General features: G+C 39.5%; 1 protein-coding gene across 1 annotated transcript in view; it reads right to left on the bottom strand.

Moving 5' to 3' along the window:
• Positions 1-25,777, bottom strand: part of NABP1 (nucleic acid binding protein 1) — a 93,601-nt gene that overhangs the window by 13,068 nt on the left and 54,756 nt on the right. The window lies entirely within an intron of this gene.

Below are 25,777 nucleotides of genomic sequence, written 5' to 3' on the forward strand. Positions count from 1 at the left end.
GATATATGCCCAGTAGTGGGATTGCTGGATCATAGGGTAATTCTATTTTTAGTCTTTTAAGGAACCTCCATACTGTTCTCCATAGTGGCTGTATCAATTTACATTCCCACCAACAGTGCAAGAGGGTTCCCTTTTCTCTACACCCTCTCGAGCATTTGTTGTTTGTAGATCTTCTGATGATGCCCATTCTAACTGGTGTGAGGTGATACCTCATTGTAGTTTTGATTTGCATTTCTCTAGTAATTAGTCATGTTGAGCAGCGTTTCATGTGCTTCTTGGCCATCTGTATGTCTTCTTTGGAGAAATGTCTATTTAGATCTTCTTCCCATTTTTGGATTGGGTTGTTTGTTTTTTTAATATGGAGCTCCATGAGCTCTTTATATATTTTGGAGATTAATCCTTTGTCCATTGATTCATTTGCAAATATTTTTCTCCCATTCTGAGGGTTGTCTTTTCATCGTGTTTATGGTTTCCTTTGCTGAGCAAAAGCTTTGAGGTTTCATTAAATCCCATTTGTTTATTTTTGTTTTTATTTCCATTACTGTAGGAGGTGGATCAAAAAAGATCTTGCTGTGATTTATGTTCAAGCGTGTTCTTCCAATGTTTCCCTCTATGAGTTTTATAGTGTCTGGTCTTACATTTAGGTCTCTAATCCATTTTGAGTTTATTTTTGTGTATGGTGTTAGGGTGTGTTCTAATTTCATTCTTTTACATGTAGCTGTCCAGTTTTCCCAGCACCACTTACTGAAAAGACTGTCTTTTCTCCACTGTATATACTTTCCTCCTTTGTCATAGATTAGTTGACCATAGGTGTGTGGGTTTATCTCTGGGCTTTCTATCTTGTTCCATTGCTTTTTGTTTCTGTTTTTGTGCCAGTACCATATTGTCTTGATTACTATAGCTGAGTAGTATAGTCTGAAGGCAGGGAGTCTGATTCCTCCAGCTCTGTTTTTTTCCCTCAAGATTGCTTTACCTATTCGGGGTCTTTTGTGTCTCCATACAAATTTTAAGATTTTTTGTTCTAGTTCCGTAAAAAATGCCATTGGTAATTTAATAGGGATTTCACTGCATCTGTAGATTGCTTTCGGTAGTATAGTCATTTTCACAATATTGATTCTTCCAATCCAAGAACATGGTATATCTCTCCATCTGTTGGTATCATCTTTAATTTCTTTCATCCATGTCTTATAGTTTTCTGCATATAGGTCTTTTGTATCCCTAGGTAGGTTTATTCTTAGGTTTTTTATTCTTTTTGTTGCAATGGTAAGTGGGAGTGTTTCCTTAATTTCTTTCAGATTTTTCATCATTAGTGTATAGGAATGCAAGAGATTTCTGTGCATTAATTTTGTATCCTGTAACTTTACCAAATTCATTGATTAACTCTAGTAGATTTCTGGTGGCATCTTTAGGATTCTCTATGTATAGTATCATGTCATCTGCAAACAGTGACAGTTTTACTTCTTCTTTTCCAATTTGTATTCCTTTTATTTCTTTTTCTTCTCTGATTGCTGTGGCTAGAACTTCCAAAACTATGTTGAATAATAGTGGCGAGAGTGGACATCCTTGTCTTGTTCCTGATCTTAGAGGAAATGCTTTCAGTTTTTCAACATTGAGAATGATGTTTGCTGTAGGTTTGTCATATATGGCCTTTATTATGTTGAGGTAGTTTCCCTCTATGCCCACTTTCTGGAGAGATTTTATCAAAAATCGGTGTTGAATTTTGTCAACAGCTTTTTCTGCGTCTATTGAGATGATCATATGGTTTTTATTCTTCAGTTTGTTAATATGGTTTATCACAGTGATTTATTTGTGTATATTGAAGAATTCCTTGCATCCCTGGGATAAATCCCACTTGATCGTGGTATAGGATCCTTTTAATGTATTGTTGGATTCTGTTTGCTAGTATTTTGTTGAGGATTTTTGCATGTATATTCATCAGTGATATTGGTCTGTAATTTTCTTTTTTTGGAGTATCTTTGTCTGGTTTTGGTATCAGGGTGATACCAGGGGTGACACCAGGTGATACCAGGTATCTTTGTCTGGTTTTGGTATCAGGGTGATACCAGGTGTGATACCAGGCTGATACCAGGTGACCTCATAGAATGAGTTTGGGAGTGTTGCTTCCTCTGCAATTTTTTGGAGAGTTTGAGAAGGATGGGTGTTAGCTCTTCTCTAAATGACTGATGGAATTCACCTGTGAAGCCATCTAGTCCTGGACTTTTGTTTGTTGGAAGATTTTTAATCACAGTTTCAATTTCATTACTTGTGATTCATCTGTTCATATTTTCTGTTTCTTCCTGGTTCAGTCTTGGAAGGTTATAGCTTTCTAAGAATTTGTCCATTTCTTCCAGGTTGTCCATTTAATTGGCACAGAGTTGCTTGTAGTAGTCTCTTAGAATGCTTTGTATTTCTGCGGTGCTTGTTGTAACTTCTCCTTTTTCATTTCTAATTTTATTGATTTGAGTCCTCTCCTTCTTTTTCTTGATGAGTCTGGCTAATGGTTTATCAATTTTGTTTATCTTCTCAAAGAACCAGCTTTTAGTTTTATTGATCTTTGCTGTTGTTTTGTTTCTATTTCATTTATTTCTGCTCTGATCTTTATGATTTCTTTCCCTCTGCTAACTTTGGGTTTTGTTTGTTCTTCTTTCTCTAGTTCCTTTAGGTGTAAGGTTAGATTGTTTATTTGAGATTTTTCTTGTTTCTTGAGATAGGCTTGTATAGCTATAAACTTTCCTCTTAGAACTGCTTTTGCTGCATCCCATAGGTTTTGGATCATTGTGTTTTCATTGTCATTTGTCTCTAGGTATTTTTTTGTTTCCTCTTTGATTTCTTCAGTGATATCTTGGTTATTTAGTAATGTATTGTCTAGCCTCCATGTGTTTGTGATTTTTACATTTTTTTCCCTGTAATTCATTTCTAATCTCATATCCTTGTGGTCAGAAAAGATGCTTGATATGATTTCAATTTTCTTAAATTTACTGAGGCTTGGTTTGTGACCCAAGATGTGATCTATCCTGGAGAATGTTCTATGCACACTTGAGAAGAAAGTGTAATCTGCTGTTTTTGGATGGAATGTCCTATAAATATCAATTAAATCTATCTGGTGTATTGTGTCATTTAAAACCTATGTTTCCTTATTTATTTTCATTTTGGATGATCTGTCCATTGGTGTAAGTGAGGTGGTAAAGCCCCCCACTATTATTGTGTTACTGTCGATTTCCTCTTTTATAGCTGTTAGCAGTTGCCTTATGTATTGATGTGCTCCTATGTTGGGAGCATATATATTTATAATTGTTATATTTTCTTCTTGGATTGATCCCCTGATCATTTTGTAGTGTCCTTCCTTGTCTCTTGTAACATTCTTTACTTTAAAGTCTATTTTATCTGAAATGAGTATTGCTATTGCAGCTTTCTTTTGATTTCCATTTGCATGGAATATCTTTTTCCATCCCCTCACTTTCAGTCTGTATGTGTCCCTAGGTCTGAAGTGGGTCTTTTGTAGACAACATATATATGGGTCTTGTTTTTGTGTCCATTCAGCAAGCCTGTGTCTTTTGGTTGGAGCATTTAATCCATTCACGTTTAAGGTAATTATCGATATGTATGTTCCTATGACCATTTTCTTAATTGTTTTGGGTTTGTTTTTGTAGTTCCTTTTCTTCTCTTGTGTTTCCCACTTAGAGAATTTCCTTTCACATTTGTTTTAGAGCTGGTTTGGTGCTGGTTTGAATTCTCCTAGCTTTTGCTTGTCTGTTAAGCTTTTGATTTCTCCATTGAATCTGAATGAGATCCTTGCCGGGTAGAGTAATCCTGGTTGTAGGATCTTCCCTTTCATCACTTTAAGTATATCATGCTACTCCCTTCTGGCTTGTAGAGTTTCTGCTGAGAAATCAGCTGTTAACCTTTTGGGAGTTCCTTTTTATGTTATTTGTTGTTTTTCCCTTGCTGCTTTCAATAATTTTTCTTTGTCTTTAATTTTTACCAATTTGATTACTATGTGTCTCGGCATGTTTCTCCTTAGATTTATCCTGTATGGGACTCTGTGCTTCCTGGAGTTGGGTGTCTATTTTCTTTCCCATATTAGGGAAGTTTTCGACTATAATCTCTTCAAATATTTTCTCTGGTCCCTTCTCTCTCTCTTCTCCTTCTGGGACCCCTATAATATGAATGTTGTTACATTTAATGTTGTCCCAGAGGTCTCTCAGGCTGTCTTCATTTCTTTTCATTCTTTTTTCTTTATTCTGTTCCACAGCAGTGAATTCCACCATTCTGTCTTCCAGGTCACTTACCCGTTCTTCTGCCTCAGTTATTCTGCTATTGATTCCTTCTAGTGTAGTTTTCATTTCAGTTATTGTATTGTTCCTCTCTGTTTGTTTGTTCTTTAATTCTTCTAGGTCTTTGTTGAACATTTCTCACATCTTATCGATCTTTGCCCCCATTCTTTTTCCGAGGTCCTGGATCATCTTCACTATCATTATTCTGAATTCTTTTTCTGGAAGGTTGCCTATCTCCACTTCATTTAGTTGTTATTCTGAGGTTTTATCTTGTTCCTTCATCTGGTACATAGCCCTCTGCCTTTTCATCTTGTCTGTCTTTCTGTGAATGTGGCTTTTGTTCCGCAGGCTGCAGGATTGTAGTTCTTCTTGCTTCTGTTGTCTGCCTTCTGATGGATGAGGCTATCTAGGAGGCTTGTGCAAGTTTCCTGATGGGAGGGACTGGTGGTGGGTAGAGCTGACTGTTGCTCTGGTGGGCAGAGCTCAGTAAAACTTTAATCCACTTGACTGCTGATGGGTGGGGCTGGGTTCTCTCCCTGCTGGTTGTTTGGCCTGAGGCAACCCAACACTGGAGACTACCTGGACTCTTTGGTAGGGACTCTGGGAGGGCTAACACCAAGGAGGACTTCCCAGATTTTATGCTGCCAGTGTCCTTGTCCCTATGGTGAGCCACAGCCACCCCCCCACCCCGGCCTGTGCAGGAAACCCTCCAACACTAGCACGTAGGTCTGGTTCAGTCTCCCCTGGGGTCACTGCTCCTTCCCCTGGGTCCCGATGCGCACACTATTTTGCGTGTACCCTTCAAGAGTGGAGTCTTTGTTTCCCCCAGTCCTGTCGAAGTCCTGCAATCAAATCCCAGTAGACTTCAAAGTCTGATTCTCTAGGAATTCCTCCTCCCATTGCTGGACCCCCAGGTTGGGAAGCCTGACGTGGGGCTCAGAACCTTCACTCCAGTGGGTGGACTTCTGTGGTATAAGTGTTCTCCAGTTTGTGAGTCACCCACCCAGCAGTTATGGGATTTGATTTTACTGTGATTGCGTCCCTCCTACCATCTCATTGTGGCTTTTCCTTTGTCTTTGGATGTGAGGTATCTTTTTTGGTGAGTTCCATTGTCTTCCTTTCAATGATTGTCCAGCAGTTAGTTGTGATTCTGGTGTTCTCACAAGAGGGAGTGAGAGCACGTCCTTCTCCTCTGCCATCTTTGTTCAGGGCCCCTCTAAAAAGTGCATTTCTTTGGTTATCGAAATGGGTAATTGGATTTTTTTGAAGGTTTATAGTTCACAGTGATAAGTGCAGTACCATTTTATCTGATCTTCAGTGTCTAATTGTGTGGGGGCAATGAAGTTAGCTTGTGAGGAATAAGCTTTGTAGTTTCCCTTGGGAAGAAATGCATCCCTAAATGGCTTAATTCAACTCAGCTACATTATCTTTTTAATGACAGAGTGAATGACTTTGGCTTCTGTGTTCTAAAAAGTTTCTTTCAAGTGTGCCACACATGTAAATAGCTGCCTGAATTTATTGTTTATTCAGCTGAAAAAACAAAATATTATTGGCAACTGACCAAACTCAAAACTAATAAAACAAAATTATTTCTTTATTGGTGGAAGATTTATCTAACTGGAGTATATATCATACACCTTATACTTAAAAGGATATTGTAAAAAATACTAGAAATCATGAGCACAGAGTGAGCATAAGAAGCCTTCTGTAGGATCAAAAGTCCTTTTCATACTATATACCTAGATGCTTTAAAAAGAATTACTTGATATTTGCTAATGTTTCGCAGTGTCTTATGTTGCTATAGACTGAATGTTTCTGTCCCCCGGAACTTGTATGTTAAAATCTAGTCCCCAGTGTTTTAGTATTTGGAGCTGGGGCCTTTGAGAGGTGATTAGGAATAGAAGGCAGAGGGTCCTCATAAATGGGGTTAATGCCCTTATAAAATAGACCCCAAGGAACTCCCTTGCCCCTTTCACCATGTAAGGACACAGCAAATGACAGATGTCTTTGCACCAGGAGGTGGGCTCTCACCAGATACCAAATCTGCCAGTGCCTAGATCTTGGACTTCCCAGCCTCCAGAATTGTGAGATATTTATATTTCTCAATTTCTATTGTTTATAAGCCACCAGTTTATGGTATTCTGTTACAGCAGCCCTGACAGACTGAGACATATATAAAAATAAATAAATAAATGACAATTTAAAAAAACAGCGCTCCTGGTTTCAGAGTCCTGTTTCTTGCTCTAGTTGGCCCTACAATAAGTATGTGACAGTTTCCCCTAACATCATGCCTGACACCTGTTGGAGTGGAGGGCTTGATGACTCTTTATGAAATTTTGATTATCTCGGTTTCTCTATAGTAAAAATATATACCTTTCTTATTTCAAGCATTATAAAGCTGATACATGTGCTCTTCTTTCACACACTCACACACACACACACACACACACACACACACACACACCAATAAATCACTAGAAAGAGACAGCAAATATTTCCTATAAGCCCTAAGTAAGAGATTTTCCTGTATGAACATAGAGTATCCCAGTTGGAAGGATGCTTACAGATCACGTACTCTAATGCCTTCATTTTGTATGTGAAAAAATACAGGCCCAAAGATGTGAACAGGATTACCATCTACAGCCTCTAATGAATTAATGGTTCTCAGTACTAATCATAGGCTGCTAATATCATGACAGGAGGGACAACAAGTCCAAACTAATTAAATCAGAATCTCTGCAGGTGGGATTCAGGCAGCAGTATGTTTTAAAACCCCTCAGGTAATTATAATGTGCAACCAAGTCTGAGAACCAGAGCAGGTTAGAAGAGATTTTTGTTGTTGTTGTTCAGAATATTTTCTTTATTTTTCGTATACCCATTAATATTTTGGAACAGTACCTATCTCCTTTATACTAGCTTGGGAAATCCTACACTGAGATAAATTTCTAAAAGCGAAATTACTCAGTATATAAGTAAGACTTCTGATATGTACAGTTGGCCTTCCATATTTGCAGGTTCTGCATCCAGGGATTCAACCAACCTTGGATGGTAAAAAATATTCTTTTTAATTCCAGAAAGTTCCAAAAAGCAAAACTTGAATTGACTGTGCAGGGCAACTATTTGCATAGAATTTACATTGTATTTTCAACTATTTACACAGCATTTACATGGTATTAGGTATTATAAGTAATCTAGAGATGATTTAAAATATATGGGGGGGGGTGTGCGTAGGTTATATGAAATGACATAGTATTTGCCATTTTATATAAGGGACGAGTATCCTCAAATTTTGGTATCCATGTGCGGTCCTAGAACCAATCTTCTGCAGATACCAAGGGACAACAGTATTGTTCAGTTATATTTTAGGAATTTTGAAGCGATTTACACTCCCATTTGCCCTTTGTATGTTCATTGAACATAATTCATTAATTTATTTAACAAATCTTTATTGAACAACTACTATGTGCCAGCAGTGGGACTGCATCAGTAAAAAATAATGCAAACAAAAATCACTGACTTTGTAGAGCTTACATTCTAATGTCAGTAAACAGGCAAGAGACATAATAAATCAGTAAAATTATATAGGGCATTAGAAGGCAGTGAGTACTAAGGTGAAAAATGAAGCAAAGGAGGGCATAGGGATTTAGCAGGAATGGCTAAAAAGAGTGGGTGAGGAAGATGATATTTGACTGAAGCTACAAAGGAGGGAAGGGAGCCATTGAAAATGCTCAAGCTGTCTGGCTTTTTCCAGGAACAGTAAGCAGGCTGCTGGGACTGAAGTGGAGTGAGCTAGGAGAGAGTGTAGAAGATGCGGATAAGGAGGGGGCATATCGTACATGAGGGCTTTGGAACGTGTTCAGCAAAGACCTGATGTGCTAATCGGACTTAACAGTATCACTCTGACTGCTGGGTGGAGAACAAAAGGAGCAAGTGTGGAAGTAGGAAAATCAGTTAGGTTATGTATTAATCCCGGAGATGTGCACTGGCTTGCACCAGGGTGGCAGCAGTGACAATGGTAAAATGTGATCAGCATGTGGATATATTTTGAAGACAGAGCCAACGGGTTCAGTCTGGTTGGAAGTAGAGTATGATAAAATGAGATGAATTAAATATGACTTTCAAATTGACGGTCTGAGCAACTGGAAAGACAGAGTTGTCATTCACTGAAATGGAGAAGACTACAGATGGAACAGTTTTGGGGGTTGTGGGAAGATCAGCCTGGCCATTTTAGACATGAAAAACAGGGAGGCAGGAAGAAGAGAGTCAGCAGAGTGGTGTTCTGGATGCCAAGTGAATCACATGTTTCTTGGAAGGGGTGATTGTTGTGTCAAGTGCTGCTGATAGATCACATGAGATAAAACTGAGAGTTGATCACTGGCTTTTGGAAAAACGAAGGTCATTAGTGATGTCGACAAGAGCAGTTGCAGTAGAGTTCGTGGGGGTAAAAATCTCAATGGGTTGAGTTCAAGAGAGAACAGAAGTTGAGGAATTGGAAATGGTAAAGCAAGTGTATATAGCTCCTGGACTTCCCTGGTGGCGCAGCGGTTAAGAATCCGCCTGCCAGTGCAGGGGACACGGGTTCGAGCCCTGGTCCGGGAAGATCCCACATGCCGTGGAGCAACTAAGCCCATGTGCCACAACTACTGAGCCCGCGCACCACAGGTTCTGAAGCCTGCATGCCTAGAGCCCATACTCTGCAACAAGAGAAGCCACCGCAATGAGAAGCCCGTGCACCACAACGAAGAGTAGCCTGCGCACCGCAACGAAGAGTAGCCCTTGCTTGCTGCAACTAGAGAAAGCCTGCATGCAGCAACAAAGACCCAACACAGCCAAAAAAAAAAAAAAAAAAAAAAAAGTATATAGCTCCTTCTAGAAGGTATGTTGCAAAGCAGAGAGAAATGGTGCAAAAACTTGACGGAAAAGTGGGACAGAAGAGAGTTTTTTTTTAAGATGTGAAAAATAATATCATGACTGAGGCTGAAGGGAGTGTTTCAGTAGAGAGAGGGAGAAATGGGAATTTCTGGAGACAATTCGTGTCCTTGAATAGTTGAGAGGGGTGGGAGCAAGTGCCCTTGTGAAGGGGTTAATGGGAGCATGTTAGATTTTTCTGTGACAGGAGGGGAAATACTAGTGGGTATGGTGGTGTGGTGTGTGTAAATTCTCTTCTGATTGCCACTGTAAGCAAGATCACCAATTTAGAGTGAAGATGGGGAGGAGATGATGAAAAGTGACAAGACAGTGCTAAATAGTTGTTAGGGAACATGGGAGAGTGAGTGAGCTAGGGGAATGTATTGATATTACAGTCTTAGAACAAGACTAGGGACTTCCCTGGTGGTGCAGTGGTTAAGTATCCACCTGCCAACGCAGGGGACACGGGTTCTAGCCCTGGTCCAGGAAGATCCCACATGCCGCCCGTGCGCCAAAACTACTGAGCCCACGTCCCACAACTACTGAAGCCCGCGCGCCTAGAGCCTATTTTCTGCAACAAGAGAAGCCACTGCAATGAGAAGCCCTTGCTCCGCAACGAAGAGTAGCCCCTGCTCATCACAACTAGAGAAAGCCTGTGCGCAGCAATGAAGACCCAATGCAGCCATAAATAAATAAATAAACACATGTACTAAAAGAGAACAGGACTAAAGTCTTCCTTGGAAGCAGTTAGCAGTATAATTTACAGTTAGACCAGCACACGTGGTTTTGTATTTTTCTTCAGGCACACTCATCTGTGAAGGTTTAGGCACAGACTAGACTAAGAATTGGATTTAACCAAAATTAGAGTTTTGACAAGTGACAGTAACCCTGGTTTCTGCAACATATGTTGTACAAATATTTCCCAGTTTGGGATTTGCCTTTTCCTTTTATCTATATATTTTTTGAACTATGGAAATTTTATAAATTTTATTGTCTTTTCCTATGGTTTCTTTCATTGCTTTTTGGCTTGAGGGAGTCCTTCCTCATAAAGGGATGATATGAACTTCTATAGCTTCTCTAATTTTTTATGGTTGAATTTTTAACTCTTTAATCTATCCATATGTATTCTGTGATACAAAGTTTTAATAAAATAGTCATCAAAAAGTTCCTTTTTCCCTACATTAATTATTAAAGAAACAATTCCTTACCTTTAGGTTTGTAACTTCTTTAAAATATATTATCTTATTATCTTTTTATATTTTATAAGTTCTAGTTCCACATTATCACTTCTGGGTCACTGATTTATCTGTCTATTCTCAGTACTTAACATGCTTTAACTATTGTATATTTATAATTCTTCAGCATCTGATAAAGCAAGTACCAATCTCCAACCCCTTTTATAAACATTCTCTAACCATTTTTGCTTACTTATTTTTCTAGAAAATTTTGTCATGATTCAAAAATAGGCCCCTCTCAGGGTTTGTATGGAATCGAAAGAAGCCTAAACATTAGTTTGGGAAATATAAATTTCTTTGTAATATCCAAGTTCCCCATTCAGGACCCACACTGTGATCTTCTATACTGGTCTTCTAAATTTTGCTGGATTAACTACTCATTCATGTTTTTATACATCTTAAATCCCCCTGAGATATAGTTTTGCTTTGATTTTGATTTTACTAGAGTGAGTCCTCAAGTAAATTCCCCAGAAAGAAAAGCAGAAGGTAACTTTCTGGTACTTTACGTACCAAAAATGTCTAATTTTTTTTCTCATATACATATCATATCTTGGGCATGTATAGAATTTTGATATTGTAATCCTTTTCTCTTAATAGTTATCCCTAAGTCCAATGGATAGAATGTTTCTTGAAACACTACTATTAGAAGGAAAAAAATGGAAAACAACCTAAATGTCAAAAAGGAAGAGATTTATTAAATGGTAGTGTATCCTTTGTAGGCAAGTCTATAAACTATTTTTAAGTTAGGTAAATATATATGCATGATAAGGAAATAAGTCCATGTGGAAAAAAGGACGCTGCATAACATGTATACTATGATTAGGTTTTTTGAAAAATAAAACCCTACATGGGTATATATTCATATATCTATTTTCATATCTATACATCTGGAAGAACATGAACCAAAAATTAACAAATTACTATGGGGATTAAGATTAATGTGTGTGGAAGGAAGAACTTTCACTTTTTATTTTATATACTCTCAATTATTTGAAGTTTTAGAATGATGTCTTATTACTAATTAACAGGGTAGAGTTTTATGCAGCCAATGTACACATTTACTTGACCTTTTCCATGCCTTTATTTGACTCTATACTGTTGAACACACTCCCTCCTGTACAAACACTGGTTTAGGTGACTCTTCTGAGTCTTTCCATGACACACTATACTTATTCCAATTTAGAACTTTGTATTTTAATTTATAATTGCCTATTTATTTGTCTATTTTTTCCAACTAGACTGGAAAGTCAGATACTTTCCCTATTTCATCATTTTATACCTTATAGAGTGCCAGTTCAATGACTATTTGTTTAAAGTGTCTATGATTTGAAAGGGAATGCGTATTATCTGGTTCTCTGGAAAGTAAAAGAAACAGTGCTCAGAAGGTAAAAAGGGAAGTGATAGAGGCAGGATGGAAAGTCCTGAAGATGGGCTGTGTCCATTGGCTGAGCAGCTGAACTACCGAGGGAGAGGTTCCCTTAACTGCAGTCTAAGTAGATCAAAGGAACAAGGTGGAGATGTGTGCGAGAAACTAGGTAAAAGTGGTGAGAAGGTAAGTGGCCTTTTCCTTTGGGGGAATTCCACACTTCAATAGGAAACTATTATGTAAATGTCTGTCTCTGGTGATCTAGTAGTTTCTGTATCCCATGTGGATGGGATGAAGTAGCATGGGACTTCTGAAGGGGAAATTGGAAGGCAAATATCACTATAAAAGCAAGAGAAAGCAGGACTTGCTTATTAGGGTAAAGACTAAGCTGTCCCCCAAAAGAGACACCAAAAAGTATACATCTATATGCAGAGGCTTAAATAACATGTTTTCTCATGTTACAGTAAGGTGAACAGTCCAGCTTGGCAGGGAGCCTCTACTCCACAGAGTCATTCAAGGACCCATATTCCTTTCATTTATTGCTTCACGGTCAAAGTTAGGTTGTGGGGATATTCAGTGTTCCAGCCTGAGGAAAGGGAAAAGAGAGGAACTTCAAGGCAAGTCACTTATCTTTTAAGGTAGAGATGATCCAGAAATTACATATAACTTCAATTTACCCATTACTTCTACTTACATCCCATCAGCCAAAACTTAGCCACGTAATCACATCTAACTGTGAAAAGAGGATGAAGCTGTAGTCTTTAGCTGAGTAGCCATGTACCTAGTGTAACTTCTATTTCTATGGAAGAAGGGAAGTATGGATTTTGGAGAACAACTAGTTTCTGCCATATAAAGAAATTATTGTTTTCATAACCTGAGTAATAAAAGTTGTCTTGAAACTCTAGTTGCCGTCAGATGCTGGTCTACTACTACTAATGCACGTGCAGTGCAAAGACCAAGGACAATGGAAGAAACTTAAAGCTAAATGTATTCAACGTAGGAGACTGTCCTTTATTATGAGATAATGTTAAAATATCTTTAATGATATGCATAGCATTTTTTCTTTCTTTTTTTGTTTTTATTTTCTATGCATAGCATTTTAAATGTCTTAAAAAAAAAAAAAGTAAGATAGAACATTGGCAAAACTACTATCAGTATACCCATTCCCCAACTTCTGTGTGTGTGTTTGTTGAAATTTTACTGATTCTTGAAATCCTTATCTGAGACTAATGTACCATATTGCTGAGACCAAGCACAGAGGGTCAGCAGAAAGGCCAGTAGTTAGGAGTAGAGTCCCTACTCCTCCTTCAACATTGAAGGTGGCATCTCACCCTCAGAATAGGTTTCTTAAACTCTCCCCACTGGACCCGCCATCATCTCCCTCTCCATCACCAGTAAGGTCTCCCTCCTCCGGACTCCCATAGTATGCTTTACATGGTTCTACTGCAGCATTTATCACATTGCATTGTATCAAAAGTTACTGTCTCTCTCCTCCAACTTGAACATGATCACCTCAAGAATAAGGACCATCTGCTCATTGAAGCTACTAGTTCTTTTTCAAGATGAAAACATCTGTATTAATTTGCTAGGGCTACCCTAACAAAATACTACAGACTGGGTGGTTTAAACAGCAGAAATTTATTTTCTCACAGTTATAGAGTCTATAAACCCAAGATCAAAATGTCAGCAGGATTTGTTTCTTCTGAGGCCTTTCTCCTTGGCTTCCAGATGGCTGCCTTCTCACTGTGTCCTCACATGGTCTTTCCTCTGTGCACATGGATCCCTGGTGTCCATACATCCAAATTTCCTCTTCTTATAAGAACACTGGTCAGATTGGGTTAATATCCTGCTTCGTACCAGTCAGACTGGATTAGGACCCTAACAACCACATTTTAACTTGTCTCTTTAAAGGCCCTATCTTCAAAAACAGTCACATTCTGAGTTACTGGGGATTAGGACTTTAGCATATCAATTTTGGGGGGCAAAATTCAGCCCATAACACCTTTATGATCTTTGTTGATTATAAAAGTAATATAATATTTTTTAAATCAAATCATACAAAAATGTGTAAGTAGAAAGTCAAAGTCTCCTATCACTTCACTTCTCATGACAATATCTCCCAACAGTTAAGGGTAATCAGTGTTTCGTAAATGAATGAGTGAGTGAGCACGGGGTGGGCTTCATATTACACCTGAGAAAAATGAGCCACCAAGAGGCTAAGCAACTTTTTCTAGGTCATAAAACTAGTTAATGAAAAGAGAATCATACCCAGTTCTACCAATTTCTCATCTAACATTCATATTTCTCTTTAAAAGTTACCAAACTTGGGAATTCCCTGGTGGTCCAGTGGTTAGGACTCGGCACTTTCACTGCCAGGGCCGGGGTTTGATCCCTGGTCGGGAACCAAGATCCCGCAAGCCGTGAAGCACGGCCAAAAAAAATTAAAAAGTTACCAAACTTAATTAAGTGCTTTTCACTTATATTTGCCTTTGTCGTAGGCTCTTTCTGCAGCCAGAAACAGATATTCACTTAGGTTTTCATGTACTTATTGCTGCATCACAAACCTCATCAAAATTTAGTGAATTAAAACAGCAGTTATTTCATTTTCACAATCCTGTAGGCTGGCCATCTGGGTGTAACTTCTGATTGCCTTGCCTGCAGTCACTCATGTGGCCTCATTCACATGTCTGCCAGCTGGTGCTGGCTCCGCCCTGGGGTGCTTCTGTTGCCCTCCACAAGGTTTCACATCCTCTGGTAAGCTACACTGGGCTTCAGAGCTTGGTGATCTCAGGATTCCAGGTGGTGAAAGTGGAAGCTGCAAAGTCTTTTGCAGATTAGACTCTGGAACGGGCATTATGTTACTTCTATCACATTCTTTTGGTCCAAGTCAGTCACAAGGCCAACCCAGATTCAGCGGGGTGGAGAGATAGGCTCTGCCTCTTCATGGAAGGAATAGCAACATCACATTGCAAAAAAGTATGTGGACACAGGAAGGTGTGATTCACTGGGGGGCATTACCATAATGCTTTTCCACAGCTGACATTTCCTACAGGATGACATTCTGTGTGTTGGCCTTCCTATCATGCCCACAACTTCCTTTTAAGAAAGTGAATAATTCATATGGTATCATGCTTTGTACTTCGCAACTCACCACCTGGCTTCAAGTCAGACTGGAGATTAGTGCTTGTATTAGTTAGGATTAGAGCCAACCTCAAGTGAGAGAAAACCCCATATGGCTGGACCTAAAGCAGAAGTTTATTTCTGATTCTTGTTAAAGTCAAGAGGTAGGTTCTTCAGAATTGGTATTGGCCTCCACATTCTCTGGCCTCTTCTTTCTTGTTTTGCTCCATTGACTGTACCTTCCATCACCAAGGTTGCCTCATGATCCAAGATGGCTGCCAAAACTCCAAATATTACAGTCTGTTTCACCCAGCAGGAAGGAAAAAAGGGAGGGAAAATAGAATCCACTCTTATAATGATACTTCCTAGATGTTGTACATCTGACTTCCACTCATATCCCATTGGCCTGCACTTAGTTACAAAGCTATACCTATCAGCACAGGGGATTGGGAACTGTACTCTTTATTTCTGATAGCTCTGTGCCCAGCCAAAAATTAGGGGTTCTATTACTACAGAAGAAGGAAAGAGTAGATACTGATGGATAATCAGCAGTCTCTGCCACAGTGCTCAGCCTAAAGCCAGACATCAGTGTGCTGCCCATGGGCATATAATGTGGCCTGGTATGAGAAATATGCCCAACAGATATGCGTTATTAATTCATTCCTTCTGCAAACATATTTATTTACTGAGTCTTTTCTATGTGCCAAGCACCTTTCTAGCTACTAAAAATAGAGCAGAGAACAAAACAGACAATGTCACTGCCTTCATTTAGTTATACTCTAGTTTGGAAAGATAGGCAATAAACAAACAATATAAAGTAAAAAATTGATAGCTGATATGAACAATTCATCTAGATGAAGGTGTAGACAGTTAAGAAATGTGAGTGGGAGAGGATAGCTATTTTAGGTAGGTAGGACATGAATGAAGACAGCCATGCAGATATCTGGAAGAAAAGGCACAGGCAGAGGGAACAGTAAATACAAAGGCCTTGAAGCAGGAGCATGCCTGGAATGTTTGAGGAACAGCAAGGCATAACTAGAACAAGGAGTGGAGGAGTGGTAGGAATTGAGGATGAAGAGGTAGCCAGAGGCCAGACCATAATAAGGACCAAGTAGTGGATTGTCAGTAAGATACTCTTTCTTCAGGAGTCTGAAAGCAAAGATGTGTCAAGGTTCCTCAAGATCACCCCAGGTTCAGCGATTTGCTAGAAGGACTCACAGGACTCAGCTTATAGTCATGCTTAAGGCTATGACATCAACAGGATACAGAGCAAAATCAGCAAAGGGAAAAGGTGTATAGGGCAAAGTCTGGAGGAAGCAAGCTTCCAAGAATCCTCTTCCAGTAGACTCACACAGGAGGTGCTTAATCCCTCCAGCAACAGATTGTGACAACATGTATGAAATGCTCTCTACTAGGGAGCTCATTACAGACTCAGTGCCCAAGGTTTTTACTGAGGATGGGTCACATAGGTACCCTCTTCCTAGCACATATCAAATTCACGACTGTCAGAAGGAAAGCAGGTTTTTAGCATAAACCATATCGTTGGTACAAACAGTTTAGGCACAGTGAGCCATGCTTATCATTTAGCAAATGGTCAGAACCCTACTGAAACCTAAATTCTCAGATGGCAGTCAAGGGCCAACCTTGCAAGCAGATCTTTCTATCTTAGAAAGATAGCAGTCTTGGACCTGTTGTTAACTCTTTTCTACATAAAAGCACAGAGAGATATGCATGAAGCAAAGCAGAATATGAGCCAGGAAACTACACAGAGACTAAGCAGACTCCGTGGGTCAGTGGAAGCAATTCATAAATAGAATCCATGAGATAAATAAACTGAGACGTAGCCAGAGGGCAGAAGCAACAGCAGGAGGAAGAAGCAGAGAGCAAAGAAGCCGAATCAAATGAATAAAAGGACATCGTGTGCAGGAAGAACAAACATCCTTCTATGTGACGACCACCCCGGGATTCCTTTTGGGACATGAGAATTCCTAGATGATCCCAGAGACCAATAAACAGTGCTCTCCATGAGGCCCGATTGCTCCATTAAAATGACTTCCCATACTTGCCTCCTAATTTCCTCTTGTATCGTCGTATAGTAAATTCCCATCACCCAAGATCGGAGGCATGACTGTAACCTGGAGGCTTACAATCGGAGGCTCCTGGTAACCTGAAACCTCCTCACTAATATACCTGGGATTTCAGCCATTCAAAGCATAGACTTTAGACAGGAAATTAGTACGGTGACCAAGGGATCACTGGCCAACTGGTTGAAGGACCCAGAGTTGTAATATAGCATGGACCACCCCACCCCTCCCCCCACCACATGGAGCCACGTTCCAGTCATATCAAACCACTCACAACTGAACTCAGAGGCTAAGTGGACTTTTATGCTTTTGAAATTTTCATCATGTACTTCACTCTGTCTAGAATTTCTGGTTTTTTCATCCTCAAAAAAATACCTCTGCTGGATGCTGTTTGCATTCTCTATGAAGTGTCTCTGACCGTTTCTCTCCCCGCACTCTTGTCTACTGTCTTTTAAATGAATTCTTCCCTCTGCACTGCTCTCTTCGCTATTGGTCTATAGTTCTGTAGTAACACTTATAAAACATATTGTAATCAACTCCTTATGCATCTGTCTCTGAAATGAATTATGTTTCTAGTACCTAGCATAGTACTTCACAAATGGTGATGTTTTAATAAATGCTTAGTTGGTGAATGAATGAATGAATGAACCAAGAAACAAATGCGTTGAGTCACGTATTGAAGAGTTCTGATTCCAGAAGTCAAGGACAAAGCTCCTATTCTCAATTCTCATGCTTGAAACAATAATATCTCTTATCTATTGGGATGCTTATTATTTTCCAAAATTATATTGCTTTTGCGCTACATTATTTCTTTGATGATACTGTTGCTTTATAGATGTTAAATAGCCATGTTAGCATTGATTCTAATCATTTCCCTAGTGAGGAAGCAAATTTTTTTAACTTTTATTTTTTAATTATGGGAGGACTTAAATATTCCCCAACTAAAAAAGCATGTGAAAAATATACCCAATGTTGTGGTTTCTGAGTATGTTTATACAAGTAAATAAACACACAGAATCGCTCTCCTGCTATGAAAGTACTTCCTATTACTACTGCCTCATATATGCATGTATATTTTTCAAATTAAACTTATCAGAGGGGAATAATTTCAAGAAATATTGTTTTTACAATCCACTGCTTATGGCACTGAAAGTGAATTCCTTAAGAAATTTAATAATAAAACCAGTTCTTAAAAGCCTAGTCATGGTCATAGCAAACATCAAATAAAATCTAAATTGTTAGTCTTTTCACAAGATCTCTTTTGAGTAGTGGCCCTTTAAAATCTAGTAGTATATTTTATAGCTTTCCTTTACTTCCCTATGGAGTTATCAGAATTATCAGAATTAAGGCCTTTGCTTGAATACTTTGATGACATGTCGTGATTGGCTGTTAACATGCAAGAGGTTGCAAGAGCCAAACAAAATGGATTCCTAGAAACTAAGGTCAGATTTTTTAAAAATAGCATCATCTGAAACTAACGGTAATTAGAATTGATTTCTAAGTTCCACCATCAGCCATCTAAGAGAGGGTTTGCAAATATATGTGAATGAGATGGGGTATTGCCTGGTTCGCATGTGTTTTTGTGGGGGTGGAAGGGAAACTAATATTTTTTTATTTTCTTTGTGTCAGGCGGTTAACATACACTTTCATTTAATCATTACAACACCCCCTCTAAAATAGGACTCCGATCCACAGTCCATAGTTGGGAAAGTAAAGGTAGGAGAGAGAGGCTGCAGGCCACACAGTGCAGAGCAGAACTGAAATTCCAACCTAGTTTCTCTGACTCCAGAGTTTGTGTCTCTACCACCCAATATAGGAGGCCAGGTTATCACATCACAACATATAAATGACTCTAATTAAATGTAACCTATCCTGGATATCATCCCCCAAATGGAATTTTCTGCTTGGAGACTGAATTAAAAAAAAAAAAAAGAATAGAACAGGGGTCAGCAAGCTATGACCCCAAACTCGTTTTGGTAAATGAAAAGGTGCTGGAATGGCGCCACACCCATTGCCAACGGTTGCTTCCAAGCAAGGGCAGTGTTGAGCAGTTGTGACAGAGACCACACGGTCTGCAGAGCCCAAAATATTTACTATCTGACCTTTCTCAGAAAAACCGCGCCAACCTCTGGAATAGAACCTTTGTCAATCAATATGCAGTGCTGTCCCAGGGAGAGAGGTTCAGTGTTGGGCAGACACTTGGAGAGCTGTACTGCTGGGCAGGTGTGGGGATCTGCTGACTCTGCCCCACCCTGGAGGAAGTATTTTATAAAATGAATCAATTCCACTTGCCCTGACCTATTGTCCATCAAGGAATTCCATTACGGAGACCATTCTCTGGGTACCATGATCACTGAAAACACGTATGAAGAAAAACATTAAATAATATAGTTGCTATAAAAACATAACCTAACAATAAATTAGTAGACTAGAAATAGAAAACTAATACATACAGAAAAACTTTTCAAGTTTGGTTTAGGCTGCCCATCCCTGAACCAATTAAACATTGGTAAAGGAGATGGGGTTATGGTGATGGGTTTAAACTAATCTTGGCCACCACTGGCCACCCAATGACAGCTAATCTTAAAGGTGGAGTCAAGTGTATGTTGACAGACCAGTCACCATATTCACTACAAACATGATTTGGTGATGAAGGGTCTTTTAAGACATAGCATAAAAATATACAATCCTAATTAAACAGTACAGTTGTCATTATTATTCTCCCATTTGACACACAGATTTAACTGATCATAAATGACCAAAAATTTTCATCATACAGTGTCATTGCTTGACATTTCTAAAGGGTATTTCTAGAAACTTTTGAAATTTGCAAAATTGAGAAAAACAGAAAAATTTCATATATTAATAGCTTTTTGGCTTTCTTCCTGTTCCATTGATAGACATGTCATTTCCTATGCACAGAATCACACCCTACAAATTACTGCCTTTTCTTTAATTCCTTTTTAAATAAAAAATTAATCTAGTTTATTTTTGAGAAAATAACATGTTTACATGATTAAAAATTTTCAAGGTAAATTGTCTCTAGTGAGACCTCTTTCCTATGTCTGTTCCCCAGTCACCCAGTTTCCCATTCCCCTTTACCACCAACGTTTCCATTTTCTTCTGCATCATTCCAGAGATAACCTGTGCCTTTATAAGTAAATATGTATATATATTGTTTCCCTCCACCTCTTTTTTACAATATTCTGCCCATTGCTTTTTTTCCCTTATAATATATCTTGGTGATCTTTTTATGTGATACATACCTTGCTCATTCTTTTATAGGTCTTCATAATATTCCACTGATGGATGTACTGTAATTTATTTGATTAATCCCCTATTGATGGACATTTGAGTTATTTCCAGTCTTTTGATATTACAAACAATGCTGCAATGTGTAAGCCGAGACATAGGTCATTTCTCACGTGTGGGAAGATATCGATTGACTAAATTTCTGCCTTTTCATCTTTCACCAAAATTTCATTTTCACTTGATGAACAATTTTTGCACCGGAAATGCTCACTAAAACACTTTAATCTCTTGTTTGTTTGATATAAAAGACTCATTCATGTCATAGACTGAAACTACTTCCAAATTATATATTCCACATACTAACTTACACCAAAACTCTGTTGCCTGGCTAAGAACAATCATTTTCTTAGAGCTTCACTTGTATTGCCAGAACTAGCAACTGGGAGACACACACACACAAAATAATAACACCACTGACTGCCTATGAAACAAGTTGAGAACAACACCAGGAAGTTGAGACACACATGCCAGGCAGTTTCTAGCCTTGTTCATCAGCACAGCAACTGACTTACTGGCCTCAGAAACCTTTCAGTTCAAGTTGACATCTCAGCAAAGTCTCTAGGTTTGTGGCCCTTCTGGGAAGCTTGTAAGTGTCCAAAACTTTGAAAAGTTTTCCTGTCAGAGTTTGTAAAATTGTAACCCCCTGGCTATTTCACAGGATCCCATTAGTAAGGGTCAAGAAAGCTAATGGCATTGTTTTCTAGTTACCAGCCCAGAGCAGAAGCCAACAGACTCTGAGCAAGGCCCAAACAGTTTATTTAATGTGGATTCTATCCCCCCCTTATCAATGAATGTTCAGTCAATGCCCTAGGTAATAGGAGCTAAGTGATAGGATCCATATGATGAAATTACAGTAAAAATACTAGCTAACATTTATTGAGCATTCACTATGTGCCAACCACTATGCTAAGAGCTTTACACGCATTCTTGTTTTCAAGTTCAGTCCATTGCAGATTTAAGCAAGGGTGTACAAGAAGCTCATTCCTTCCCCTTCTAGTCCCTCCCCCAAAGTAAACCCTGATCCCAGACTCTCTCATTTGTCCTAAGAGCTACTAAAATGAAAATATCCCTGCAAGAGGGAACACTGTAAACGGAACCAGGTTTTATACATCATTTTGCCTGATTTTATCGTATTCTTTACAGGACAACATTTTAATGGGAGAGCTCTATGGATGCGTTGTTAGGTGGAGAGAGACTGCCACGGACAGGGAGGCACTGATACACAGTAAAAGTTCAGTTTGCCTCGGAGTAGTCTCTGGAATATAATCACCACCATCGCCCCTTCCCAATTTTAACCCCCACTCCCTTATGAATGCATGGGAAAAGCAAAGACCAGGATGGAGTTTTTTACTCTGCATTGTTATAATAATTAACTTTACTTAATGGTTCATTAAGTATTGACATGCTCAAGGATCAGTAACTTCTAATCAGTGCATTAGACCATCTTCAGAAGTTGCTTATGGGTACTTATGAAGGGTGTTTGGGACTATGCCTTTAGTCCCAATCAGCTCTAAGAACAGTTTCATTTCATAGCAATTTCTTTTTCAAAATAATTTTCTTAAGTGTTGATCATGGGTCTTTAAGCACAGACTGAAGACTATCTCTCACAGAGACATAATTTATCAAGGCTTAAAACCACTCAGACTGAGGAAGACCTCTGACTAATTGTTGTGAGGGGTGGGCAAGTGCAGTGGAATACCTAAAAAAGTGGGTCACGCAGCTAATCACGGGATTAAGCCAACAGTTAAACAAAAGGCAATCTCACTCTGTCTCTTTGATCTGTATCCAGTCGCTGGCATTAACTTAGTTTTTGAATCTTTTGAGTTCCCACAGGGAACTGGGCTGGGCTGTATTATTTATGGCCTCTCCTGGCTCCAAGTGTAGCTTGCTGGGTGAATGTCTGGGGCAGAGGGAGAAAAAAATTCTGTGGGTGTTCCACTGCATACAGCCCTAACTGAAAGCATAAAACTGGGCTGCAATTACCATGCCCTCTCCATTACTTCCAGAGAATTACCCAGGAACATTACTGGAAATGAGCTGTCTTGTCCAGTCAGCTCCCATTCTCTCAGGAAGATTAGAGCCTGGTGAATTTCACAACCCTTGCAGCTTCTTCAGAAATGCATTATGAGTTTCCAAATCTCTTGCTCAGCCTTGATAAAATTCCCAAGTGATTGCAAATGTGAAAATAAAACCCAAAGCTACTTTGTACCTTGGTATATATGAATAAGGCAGGGAGTGAACATTGCACATAAGTAACCTAGACTTCATAATCATATGGACTTTTGGGCACTTAGTGGAATCCGCAGTCCCTATGTGGCAGAAATAAATATTGTTAATGATACAGGCTAACTCTTGTCAGGTACCTCAGCAATTCATGGAATGTTAGAGCTGGTAGGAACTTAAAGGTCATCTACTTCATGCCTTCATGTCATGAATTTGAGACCAGAGAGATTAAGTCACTTATTGATAGGCACTCAGTTCATATGGTAGAAAGAACACTTAGCTTAGAATGAGAAAACTTGAACTTGAGTCTTCACCCTGCCCCTTTCTGGTGGTGGTTTTCAGACAAGCCAGTGAGCCTCAATTTTATATTGGGAAATTGGAGTTAATTTATGCCCCAGACAGGCTGTGAATATTGCTTTGATGGGTAGGAACAAGGAGGTGCCACTAGGAACTTGGAAATAATTTAGCTCTTTCAAACTAGTAAAATTCACACAGTCACATGAAATTGTAAACTTATGACAGAAGAGTTGTTTTTAAAATAAGTCCATTTTTCCCCTGATTTTATAGAGTACCATGTGTCCATTGTACTGAAAAAAAAAAAAAAAAAAAGAATAAAGAAGGGCTTTCCTGGTGGCGCAGTGGTTTAGAGTCCACCTGCCAATGCAGGGGACACGGGTTCGTGCCCCGGTCCGGGAAGATCCCACATGCCACGGAGCGGCTGGGCCCGTGAGCCATGGCCGCTGAGCCTGCGCGTCCGGAGGCTGTGCTCCGCAACGGGAGAAGCCACAACAGTGAGAGCCCCGTGTACTGCAAAAAAAAAATAAAGAAGAAAATGCAGATTATGAGTAAATGCATGGTGAATGCATTCCAGATATATGCTGGAAGAACTCCTCATATTCATGAGGATGGGATCATGCCATACATGCTTTTGACCTTTAGCGAGATATTGGTATAACCTTTCAATGTATTTGAGAGCACTCAGAATTCCAAGCAAAATGAACTGGGTATAATATCTGGGAAGCCAATCTTATCTGAAATGTGATGGTAATATGATAATCCAAGGAAAAACTGAGTGAATAAAATAAGCACGATTGGCAAGAAGCAAAGCAAAAGGAAGCCCCCAAATACCAGAATGTAGACCAGGCAAGGGGCTAGATTAAGCTCTACAAGCTTTACTTAATTTAATCCTCTCAAGTACTCTACAGAATAGGTACCATTGCTATTTTCATTTTTCACATGAAGAAACTGATGGTCAAGGAAATTAAATAATTTACCCAACATCATGCTATTAATAAGTGTTAGGAACTGGAATGTACCCAAGCAGTACACTTCCAGGGCCTGATTTGTCTAATTTATATTTTATTTTTACTAAAGTTACACATACACATATATATTTTTTAATATTTATTTATTTATTTGGCTGTTCTGGGTCTTAGTTGCAGTACGTGGCATCTTCGTTGCCGTGTGCGGGATCTTTAGTTGTGGTGTGTGGGATCTAGTTCCCTGACCAGGGATCAAACCCTGGCCCCCTGCATTGGGAGCACGGAGTCTTAACCACTGGACCGCCAGGGAAGTCCCACCACATACACATAATTTAAAGAGTCAGAGTTCTTCAAGGTTTGTTTGAAAACAACAGTCTCTAGTCCCTACCTCCCTATCCCATTTCTCACAATCTAGAGGTAATTATTTTCATTCCCTACCTAAACAGATGATTCTTTTTAAAAAAAATTTATTTATTTAATTTTGGCTGCTTTGGTTCTTCGTTACTACGCACGGGCTTTCTCTAGTTGTGGCGAGAGGGGGCTACTCTTCGTTGCGGTGCGTGGCTTCTCATTGCTGTGGCTTCTCTTGTTGCGGAGCATGGGCTCTAGGCACGTGGGCTTCAGTAGTTGTGGCACGCGGGTTCAGTAGTTGTGGCTCACAGGCTGTAGAGTGCAGGCTCAGTAGTCATGGCACACGAACTTAGTTGCTCTGCGGCATGTGGGATCTTCCGGAAACAGGGCTTGAACCCGTGTCCCCTGCATTGGCAGGTGGATTCTTAATCACTGCACCACCAGGGAAGACCTAAACAGCTGATTCTTAAGGTATTTACCTCCATATTGCTAAACAACTTGTTTTAATTCTTTGTGGGTTTTACATTTTAGACATTCTCTATTGTCATTCCACTCTAGAAGATGAGGATTTAGCCCTCTGTCTCCCTCATTCCCCACTTCCATCATGAGCTCTCTTCCCCTCTGCCTGTTCTCTCTATGTAGTCTGCTGTGGACTGAATGATTGTGCCTCTCCAAAATTCATATGTTAAAACTTAATTCCCAAAGTGATGATATTTGGAAGTGGGGCCTTTAGGAAGTGATTAGGTCTTGAGGGTAGAGCCCTCAAGACTGGAAGTAGTGCCCTTATAAAAGAGATCCCAGGGCTTCCCTGGTGGCGCAGTGGTTGGGAGTCCGCCTGCTGATGCAGGGGATGCGGGTTGGTGCCCCGGTCCAGGAAGATCCCACATGCTGCGGAGCGGCTGGGCCCATGAGCCATGGCCACTGAGCCTGCACGTCCGGAGCCTGTGCTCCACAACGGGAGAGGCTACAACAGTGAGAGGCCCGCGTACCGCAAAAAAAAAAGAGACCCCCAAAGAGATCCCTTGCCCCTTCTGCCATGTGAGGTTATAGCAAGAAGGCGTCATCTATGAACCAGAAAGTGGGCGATCACCAGACACCAAACCTTCCAGTGCCTTCATCTTGGACTTTCCAGCCTCCAGAACAGTAAGAAATAAATTTCTGTTATTTACAAGCCACCCAGTCTGTGGTGTTTTGTTACAGCAGCCCGAACAGACTAAGACAGTCATACTGTGATTTTCATTATAGCTAATATTCAGTTGTCAGAATTCCTTGTCCCTCTTGTTCTGGATTTTTTGTTTATTCTTCATTACAAATTTATTGTGTTCCTACTATGTGCCAGGCATTATTATAGGTGCTAGCTTATATCAATGAAAGTTTATCATAAGATTCTCAGGTGGGCATCTATTTTTACCCATTGTTCTGGGCAGTTGGTGGGCCCTTCACTCTGGAAACTGAGATTGTAGGATATTTTCATTAATTTTTTTGTTATGATTTACTATCCTCTGTTCTTTTCTTTTAGTAATCCTATTATTAGATATTGGACCTCCTATACAGCTCCTCTAATTTTCATCTTTTCTCTCCTACTATCCATACGCTAGTCTTTTACGCTACTTCTTGGGAGATTGCCTTAATTTATCTTTTA

This window comes from Aethalodelphis obliquidens, unplaced genomic scaffold, assembly GCF_003676395.1.
Source record: "Aethalodelphis obliquidens isolate GAN/ISIS:26980383/991018 unplaced genomic scaffold, ASM367639v1 scaffold2, whole genome shotgun sequence".
Classification (NCBI taxonomy): Eukaryota; Metazoa; Chordata; class Mammalia; order Artiodactyla; family Delphinidae; genus Aethalodelphis; species Aethalodelphis obliquidens.